The sequence below is a fragment of the Vicia villosa genome, linkage group LG3, assembly GCF_029867415.1.
Source record: "Vicia villosa cultivar HV-30 ecotype Madison, WI linkage group LG3, Vvil1.0, whole genome shotgun sequence".
NCBI classification, from domain to species: domain Eukaryota; kingdom Viridiplantae; phylum Streptophyta; class Magnoliopsida; order Fabales; family Fabaceae; genus Vicia; species Vicia villosa.
This window is the reverse complement of record NC_081182.1, coordinates 154,156,327-154,166,416: the sequence shown is the minus strand read 5'-3', so window position 1 is coordinate 154,166,416 and position 10,090 is coordinate 154,156,327.

Below are 10,090 nucleotides of genomic sequence, written 5' to 3'. Positions count from 1 at the left end.
ATACGAGAGCCCAGGCTGAGATATCTCTGTTGGCTGAGCGAGATGCTCGATAAGGCCGTCCCATGCAGTCGGGATGATGTTTTGAATAGAGACTTGTGCATCTTGATGAGGAGTGTATGCTGACAGAAAGCAACCCTCGTTATTTGGTATTTCCCTGGCTTCTTCGAAAGCGAAATTGTCATCGTATTGTTCATCCCATCCAGTTGGGACAATGTCCTCCATGGCAATTTGTGAGCTCGGAGGAGCGGAATATTTCACCATATAGTCATATTTGCCGCTGGGTTCTCCTAGCGTGTCCCATACTTCTTTGGGTGGATTTTGATATTGCTCAGTGACGGGACTTGTGAAACTTTCGTCATTTCCAATTTGATCACCCCATCCAGTCGGGGTAAGGTCCTCCATAGCAATATAAGAATTCTGAGGTTCGGCATACTGATAATTATATCCGCCGTTTGGTTCTTGAACAACATCCCACATTCCCATGGAAATGGGTGGAATCTCATCTGGATATGGCTGAATGATATGGTTTATGAACACTCCTTCATCTTCAATAGCGTTTACTTCTTGGCTGACGAAGTGTGACATTAATCCTTCAGAACGAGGACTTTGATCATTCTTTTGATTTTCACTATCATAGCCCAGACCTAGCTTGTCAGATTTGTAGGGTATATCGGGAAGCTGTCCCCATACTGTGCAATCACCCTGTTCAATCATGGCTTTGGCATCTTTGAGAGAAGCCATAGTTGTAGTTGGAGTAGCAGGAATATGCTTGGTGGTAGAGACATCTGGAGAGACCACCTCAAATGATTGGCATGGAGTTTCGATGAATTCGTCCTCCAACTCGACATATTTGGAATTGCTTAGGTGACTAACCACATATTCCTCTTCGCCATAGACTGTGACAATCTTTCCTTTTACTGGATATTTTAACTTCTGATGCAGGGTAGAAGTTACAGCGTTTGCCCCATGTATCCAAGGGCGTCCAAGTAAACAGGAGTAGGCTGGGTGAATTTCCATTACGTAAAAGATAGAATCAAAGATTTGAGAACCCACTCTGATTGGGAGATTCACTTTTCCGTATACCGTTCTGGTTGACCCGTCAAAGGCTCTTACCACAACATCACTTGGTTGTAACACAATTCCTTCGAAGTCAAGCTTTTCTAGTACTGTTTTCGGTAACACGTTCAGAGAAGAACCGTTATCTACTAGCACATGAGATAGAGTGGTGCCATTACATTCAATGGAGATATGTAAGGCTTTGTTGTGATTTTTTCCAGCAGGGGTTAGATCCACATCGGAGAAACCGAGACCATTGCTCACGGTTAGATTGGCAACACAATTCTCAAATTGGTCGACTGAGATCTCTTGAGGCACATGCGCAGCTTTCAGGAACTTCATCAGAGCTTTGGCATGAGCTTCTGAATATTTTAGCAGAGATAGCATTGAGATTTTTGAAGCAGTGTGCCCCAGTTGCTCAACAATATTGTAATCACTCTTGCAGATGATTTTCAATATTTCCTCCATTTCTTGCTTTGATGGATCCTCAGCAGTGATCTCCACCGGGGTTTGAATTTGTTCAACTTGTGGCTCTTTGCCTCGAGCGTTGACATTTTGATTAGGAACTGGGACTCGGACTGGACCAGCAGCAACATTTGGAGAAATTTCTGGTGAAAAGATTCTTCCACTTCTCGTGATCTTGCTGGTACCCACAATATTACCCACAGTTGGAGTAGTTAACTTTGCGGTCTCTTCAGTCGAGGTACTCTGCTTAACTCCATGAATGTAAACATTAGTGTCATATCCCCATGGGACAGCTTTGTCTGAGGAGTATGGAAATGGAGTTGGACTAGCAATGACTACTGATGCCACTTTGAGTGTAGCAGAAATTTTGAATGGAGCCTTGGCAGAGATTTTGAATGGTAAGCTGGAGATCACTGAGACATCCTCTATTCTTATCCCGTTTGCAAAGACTTCGCACAGTACGTCCATAGAAGGGAGCCTCTCAAACATAATGATACGGCGATCCATCCATTTTTGAATTCCCATCCTCAGATTTTCACAACCATTGGGCAGGCAGGAGCAGTAAAAGCAGTCGGGGTCACACCCTGGAAAGTAACCAGCTCGGATTAGCTTTCCTTTGACTTCGCAGAGTGGAGTTGATAATTCGTTCACATCATAGATGTAAACAGTGTCCAGGATAGCGTTGACAGTTTTGTCATGCTTTGGCATAGGTGCTGTGATGACATTTGGAGTTTCTGGAGGATCGAACTCAATTTCACCAGCATCTATCATATCTTGTATTTTATTTTTCAAGGCCCAGCAGTGATCTGCGTCATGCCCTGGACAGTTTGAGTGATAGGCACATGTCGCATCAGGGCGATAATTCGGAGAGGAAGTGTTGACATTCCTTGGAGGACCTCTTAAGGTGATCAGATCTGCTTTTAGCAAGTGCTGCAATGCCTGAGAAATTGGCATGTTGATTTTGGTGAAATTTCTTCTTGGTGCATCTGGTCGATGCGTATATTTTGGCTGTTGATCTTTTTGAGGTGCAGATGCGGAGATCAGAACTGCCCCTACAGATTGATGCTGCTCACTTTTGCGACTTTTCTGAATTTGAGTTGCATTGACCTCATTTCTCCCGCTGATGGGCCTTTTTGTAGTACCAGAGGTGGAACCTATTTGAATTTTTCCATTTTGAATGCCACTTTCGACACGTTCTCCGGTCAGTATCAGGTCAGTGAAACCTGATGATGAGCTTCCCAGCAAATGGCTATAGAAAGGGCCAGTTAAAGTGCCCATGAACATGTCAACTAGTTCGCGATCAGATAAGGGTGGTTGAACCCTTCCAGCCATATCTCTCCATTTTTGTGCATATCCTTTGAAACTTTCTTTTGGTCCCATAGACATGCCCCTTAGTTGAGTACGGGTTGGCGCAAGATCAGCATTGTATTGGTACTGTTTGTAAAAAGCAGCAGCTAATTCTTCCCAAGTATGAACCTTGGTATTTTCCAGCTGATAGTACCATTCGAGTTGTGTACCCGACAGACTTTCTTGGAAGAAGTGAATCCACAATTTGTTATCTGTTGTATGAGGTTGTATCTTCCTCACATAGGATCTCAGATGTAGTTTCGGGCAAGAAACTCCATCATATTTTGCAAAGATAGGAACTTTGAATTTTGGAGGGATAACAACATCCGAGATGAGCCCCAGATCATTGAAATCTAAGCCAGGTATTTTTTGTATCTCCATAGCTTTCATACGGTCTTCCAGCTGTTGGTATTTTTCATCATCCGGTTCGTCCCCAGAATGATCATTTTCTTCATTTGAAGAGAGAGAGGGTTTAGCAGAACCCTGGTTGCTTTGATTGTCTTCTTGTTCATCATCACCGACTGTTTCAGGGATCGGTGGCTTTGTGAACTTTTTGACTGGGATTTTGATCTTCCTTTTCAGGTGACTCACGCCTACAGATCCTTTAGGCTTCTTTTTCTTCTTGATTATCAGGGCTTTCAGTTCTTGCTGCCCCTTTGCCAGTTCCAGAATTGCCACTTGAACTTGGGCATTCTGTGCTTCGAGATTCTTGATGCTCATTTCAGATTCCATCTCTTCTGACTGAAATAAACAGCGAGAAGATGAGAAATCCGTCATGTGAACCTGTTATGCCATGTGTATGACTGGATGCCATGTGTATGCAATGTATGAAATGTATATGCAATGTATATGAATGCAATGTATGAAATGTATATGCAATGCATGAAGTGAAATGTGTGTGCAATGTTTCAAGGATCTTAGAGTTTAGATTTGTTAAAGAAGAAACAAACGTTAGTTAATCAATTTATTTCTTTTTCTTCTTTTTTTTTGCTTCTTTTTTCTTTGCCTCATTTGGGCTTACAAGACAGAAATAAAATAAATGATCCTTCAGGTCTCCCGTGGACGCTTTCTCTTTGCCCCCAGGAATGTGTTGATCTGCTGTTCTTCTTGAAGCTGTCCGGTGAGCTCCAATATCCTTCTCTCATAGTCTTGACAGTATGATTTGAAGGTGTCTCTTTCCTCTTTGAGTTGAACCCAAGATTTTTGCAACTCTTCTAGGTCAGTTGGCATGTCCGGGTGTAGAATAACTTGAGGTTCATATCCTTCGACCTCTGGTTCAATAGTCACAGGTAGAACAGCGGGATATGGCATAAGGAGTTTCTGAGCATGAGTGCGGACCCATCTGAGGTAGGGTTCCATAGGAATAGAATTCCATTGCCCCAGAGTTTTGCTTTCTATTCTATAGACACTGCCCCATGCATGTATGAACCTTCGTCGGTGTCTATGAGAATCATTCTCGTAATCAAACACAATGCCATGGATAATCATGTCATGAGGACCGTTGCTCCTTGCATATCCGAATTGGCGTAGAGCTAAAGAGGGATTGTAAGTGATACCTCCTTTGATGCCAAGGAGTGGCACATTAGGGTACTCTCCACAATGATCAATGATAGTAATGTCTCTTTGAAAGAAGTTGTTCCACCGGATATCTGAATGAGACAAAGACATAATCCTGTGAGACCAATGCATTCTTTGTTCATTTCTCAACACTGATCGGGGAAGATGAAATGTAAACCACCTAGCCAGTAGTGGTATACAGCACATGAGAGTTCCTCGTTTCTTCATGGTACGAGTGTGTAGAGAATGTAGAATGTCTCCCAGCAATGTTGGTACCGGGTTACGGATTAGGAAAAGGTTGATGATGTGTACACTTATGAACTGGTCGGGATTAGGGAATAAAACCAACCCATAGATCAAAAGTGCCATAACTTCCTCAAAAGCTGGATAACTTTTGTTTTCTAGCAGTAGTCGAGCCTTTTCCAATAAGAACTTGGCAAGTAAACCCTTAACTCCACTCTTTGTTTCCCAATTGGACTCGATTTCTGATTTCCGCAGATGTAAAGCAGCAGCAATGACTTCAGGTTTTGGAATCCTTTCTAAACCAGTGAAAGGTAATTGATTTCGAACAGGCAATCCCATTAGTTCAGAGAATTCTTCCAAAGTGGGTACCAACTGGTAATCAGGAAAGGTAAAGCAATGATGTTCAGGGTCAAAGAACTGGAACAGGACCCGTATCATGTCTTCTTCAAATTTTGAGGTAACCAAATGGAGTAGGTGACCATGCCTTTCAGTGAATTGAACATTCCTGGGGAATTCTGACACTAAGTCTTTTAGCTCAGATGGTACCGTTGAGATGTTGATTCGGATGTAATCTTTGGTGGCGGGAGCCATTACCTGCAAAAACAAAGGTAAACTCTTTGATCCTTGAAGTGTCTGGTGCAAAAAATGATATGCTTATGATGCAAACATGTGGCACACAAAAACAAATCAAACAATAGCCTTAGGTTTAAAGGCTTGCATGGAGCTGATAGGTGATACCCTCCCCACTGAAGTTGAGTTGGTTAAAACCTGTCCTAGAATAGTATTCGGGTTCTATGATCCTTGGAAGTAACATCTCAATACGGCGCTCGAGCGGCCGATCAAAATATTCCTCGAGGATAACTAACTTCGATCAATTTCAAAGCTAGCCACTTAATAGGCCACAAGTCAAGTTCAACTAAAAAGGTTCTAAGACAAATTAGTGTTTAATGACATTTCGGAAGCCTAATATACTCCTTGATCGTTTTCAAGGGACATCAGTATAAACCAAAGTGTCGCACTAACGATGACTACCAGCTCAACCGTATCGGTACATGCCGTACAGTTTCCTTGGTCTAATGTCATATACTTAAGGTATCTCGAGATTCGGGTTAGAATCTTTCACACAAGCAAAATACCCAAGCAAGCCTTTGAAAAATAAAGCAATCAAGTCAAACAATTGAAAACATCGACCTATTCTCTTAAGGTAACCCCTTTTGAAAACATTTTGTTTTTGAAAGTATCTCCCCAGCAGAGTCGCCAGTTCTGTGGACCTCCGATTTTTTTTAATACCGGGCCATACCTCTGATCTGTAGAGATACGTGAACTGACTCTTTTTTGTCGCTTAATGCTTTCGCATTTTTTTGAAAATTCACAGAGTCGCCACCGACCTTTTATTTTATCCAATTAAGGAAAGGTTTATAAAAGAAACAGAAAAAAGACCTTTAAGAAATTCTGGGTAAGGGGGTAGGTTATACAAAGGGAAGGTGTTAGCACCCTTTGTATCCATGGTTATCCATGGGCTCTTAAGTTTGCTTAGCTCACTTGTTTTTCGATTACTTTTCAATTGCTCTGAAATTGCTCATATGTGGTTTCAAATACCTTTGTAAATTGAATTTTGTAATGATCCGTGTGTGGATGTATACAAAATGCTTGTTTATCTTTCGAAAGATGTTTTGAAAAGAACGTTAACTTTGTAATAATCCGTGTTTGGATGTATACAAAGTATTGTCTTTTTTGGAAAGTTTTGTTTTGAAAAACAACAGTGTATGAGAATTTTGTTTGTTTTGATTTGAGCAAGCAAACTAGGAGGTCTACCCTGAGTTATAAGGTCTTTATCCTATTTCCTTTAAAAATCTATCCTTTCACCGGATATAAAAGCAAGGTTCGATTTTGTACTCAAAACAGTGGAATTTTGACTTTGATTTTGAAAGGAATGAGAAGGGATTACCTTAAGAGGTGCAAGTGTGATTGTGATTGGATTCAGATATTTATCTTTGAAGTTAGTGATCTAACGGTTCAATTTTATCTTTGACATACACGCAGTTTATATTTGCTGGAAATTAAAGTGCGGAAATGTAAAGTGCGGAAAGTAAATCTACGCTATTACATCGATTGTGCGGGAAATGTAAACTAGCCTATTTACATGAATTTGACATCCTATACATTTATCTAGGAATTTTAAATTGCAAGAAAAATAAAAGGCATGTTTTTGGATTTTTTATGATTGGTTTTAATTATAATTAATGCATGATTAATTAAATTAAAATGAAGAAAAAAGATGAAAATAGATTTAAACCTAGAAATTAAGTTTAAAATATATACAAAATATTTGTCAATTAATTTCAAAACAAAACTAATTTTTTTGGAATTTTTGGAATTGATTTAAGTTAATTCAAACATAATTATGTAAATAATTATACAAATAATTAAAACTTAAAGATAAAATTATTCAAAATATGTACAAAATTAGTTTATAATATATAAACAATATTTAACATAAAGAACAATTTTTTTTTATGATTTTTTGATTGGTCAGAATAATTAAAAAGCAAATATATAAATATATACTAATTAATTATGCAAAATATTAAAATTTTGAAGAAAATAAAATATTTTTATTTCAGAAAATAATATATTATTTTAGAAGTCTAAAAATATTTTTTGTGTATTTTTTGGATTTTTAAAACTATTTTTAATTAATTTAACAAAGAAATTAAAATAAAAATAGAAAATAAAATAAGACAATGATCATGTGTGGTAATTAAATGAAGGTGCATGGTATAGCTGCGTTTTTGATGCGTTGGATGGAGAATTAGTGGAGATCTATGGCCCAGATTGAAGTCACATGATGCACATGGATAGAGGGACAACATGTGATCATGCAGAATTTGAATATTCCAGGTGGGACCCACGTGCAGTTGACTGGCGAATGGGAAGAGAAAGATGTGCCACGCGTGCGGTCAAAGATTCAACCTCACTATTCATCATCTTCTTCCTTGGTACCTGCGGATTTTCTTGCAGACTTACCTAGGGATTTTCCTGCGGATTTTCTTTCAGATTTCCATGCTTTCAAAAAACCTAAAAAAATGGTTATTAACGAAAACAAGGGGCACCCAGGTCACCTTAAAATGACCTCCTGAACATGATGGTGGCATTAGTTTTGGCTAAAAACACTTGCATCATGGGATTCGAACGCTCACATGTTTGAAACTTCAAGAATGGTACATGTGTATTCTCACGTTAAGACTTGCATGTAAGGGTTCAAATCTTCCCTAAACCATCTTAGCAACTTGTTAGAAGCGTTAGTTGGCGTTAAAACATGCTTAGTTATGAGATTCGAAAATTAGAAAAGTACATGAATATGTAACTTTTTAAAGCATGAGTTTTATGTACATGTAACCATGAATTATGATCTTAACTTACTATATTAGATCCCAGGAGATGATTGGAATGATTGGTTTGTATTGATATTGATTGGAATATTGAATTTGAAAATTACAAAGTGTATGGAAATTTTGAGAAATTTGATGAGTTTTCTTGCTATACTCTTGCTATATTTCGTGGGTGTGTTTGTTGTTGATGTATTCCACTTCTTTTATAGGCCAAGGGCTGCTTGGAAGTGAAGCTAAGAGCATTGATTGCTTGGTTGAAAGTTTGATTTTTAAATATTAAAAATCCTTGAATATTTGACCAAGTCTTCTTCTCCTTTACTTCTCTTGCCTTGCTCTTCAATTTTCTGCAGAAAAATGAAGATTCCTTGATGAGTCATGCTTAAGATTTAAGCCATCCATTATCCTTGCATTTTCCTTTTAATTTTAATCTTAAAATAAGATAAAATCATGCAAAAATGGATAAAAAAAGGTATGGGCTTAGTCTTGTTCGTGGGAGGCCCATATCATCATGGAAATGATGTTTGAATGCTGAAAACTTGGCCCCATTTGGAAAAAATACATTTTTGAGCAATGTTGATTTCATGTATTTTCCCAAAATTTAGCCAACTTCAACAAGGTGTAAATCCTTCAATTTTTGTCATATGAAGGAGATCTTGCACTTTTTGGAAACCTCAAAGAGTCCTCTAACCAATGCCTTTGGTCTCATGTCAAAATGATTTTTGAAGCTCCTTGTGTGTCCTTTTGAAAAAAGTGTCTTTTTGTTGACTTTGAAAATGACCTGTAATGTCTTTGATCATATTTTTCAAATGGTGAATCCAATGACCATGGGATCAATGGAATTTGAAAGATAATTGAATTTCCTTCAAAACAAGCTTTGGTTTGAATTTTTTGGATGAAGGATGAGAGAGTTATGATCAGTCAAAGTTGAGTTGACTTTTCAGGCAAAAACCCTAATTTTGAATCTTAGGGTTTTGTTGATTTTTGATCTTTCCTTGATGAATTATGATCATCCAATGATCAAATGATGAATCCTTTGACAAAATATGGACTTTGACAAAAAATTTCATTTTTGACTGTCTGTTGACTTTTTGGTCAAACGGGTCGTCTGTTGACTGTTTGAGCTGCTGACGGTGCGTCTGAGTGAATTGAAGTTTGAAAATTTGTATGATGGTACTTTGAGATATATGGATGTGTATGAAATCCATTTGAGCTCTCAAAAACTTGTTGCTCCTGTAAAAACAAGAAAAACCCTGATTAGGGACTGTTTGTGTAGGAGACAGTTAAGCGTACCTGATTTTTGTGCAGTGTTGAGTCTCTGCTAATCGCGTGATATTCAGAAGACTTCTAGAACAAAAATCTTGGAATTTTGAATTGTGAAAGATTGATTTGATTGATGGTACAAAACACTGAGAATTGTACTGCCAGCAGTTTGGCTGTCAACTGACTGTTCAGGTATTGACGTAGCAGTTAGAGTGAAAAATCAACAGTCAAAGTTAATTTTCTTTTTTGTTGTTTTTTGTTTTTGTTTTATGTAAAAAATGAAAGTTTATTTACATGACTTGTTAGAAAAACACAGACATAATAAATAACTAATATTTACGGTATGCGGGCAAAATTACCGATAATAACCCTGAAAATCATTTAATGCACAGAAATAGGAATATTTGACTGGCAGAAAACACACAAAATATTATCTTAGTAATTGAGCAATATTATGACAAATAGTACAACATTTAATACTGACAGTACAAATATCACATACTATATTGAACAGTACGACGAATAAACGGTACATTTAAGAAATAAGAAATACGGCAAATTTTAAGAATGACGATTAATGACCCATGCTATGAACAATAACATGTAGATGATTGGGAGTGCAACCATTGCAGGTCCACACTCTTCAGGACTGTGCAGGCAGAAGAAAGTCATGATCACCGTAGCAATGGTGATGACTGTAAGAAACAGTGTCTCTATCCACTTTGCCATTCTTGTCAGGGAAGAAGAGAAAATAGATATGAAATAGGAAT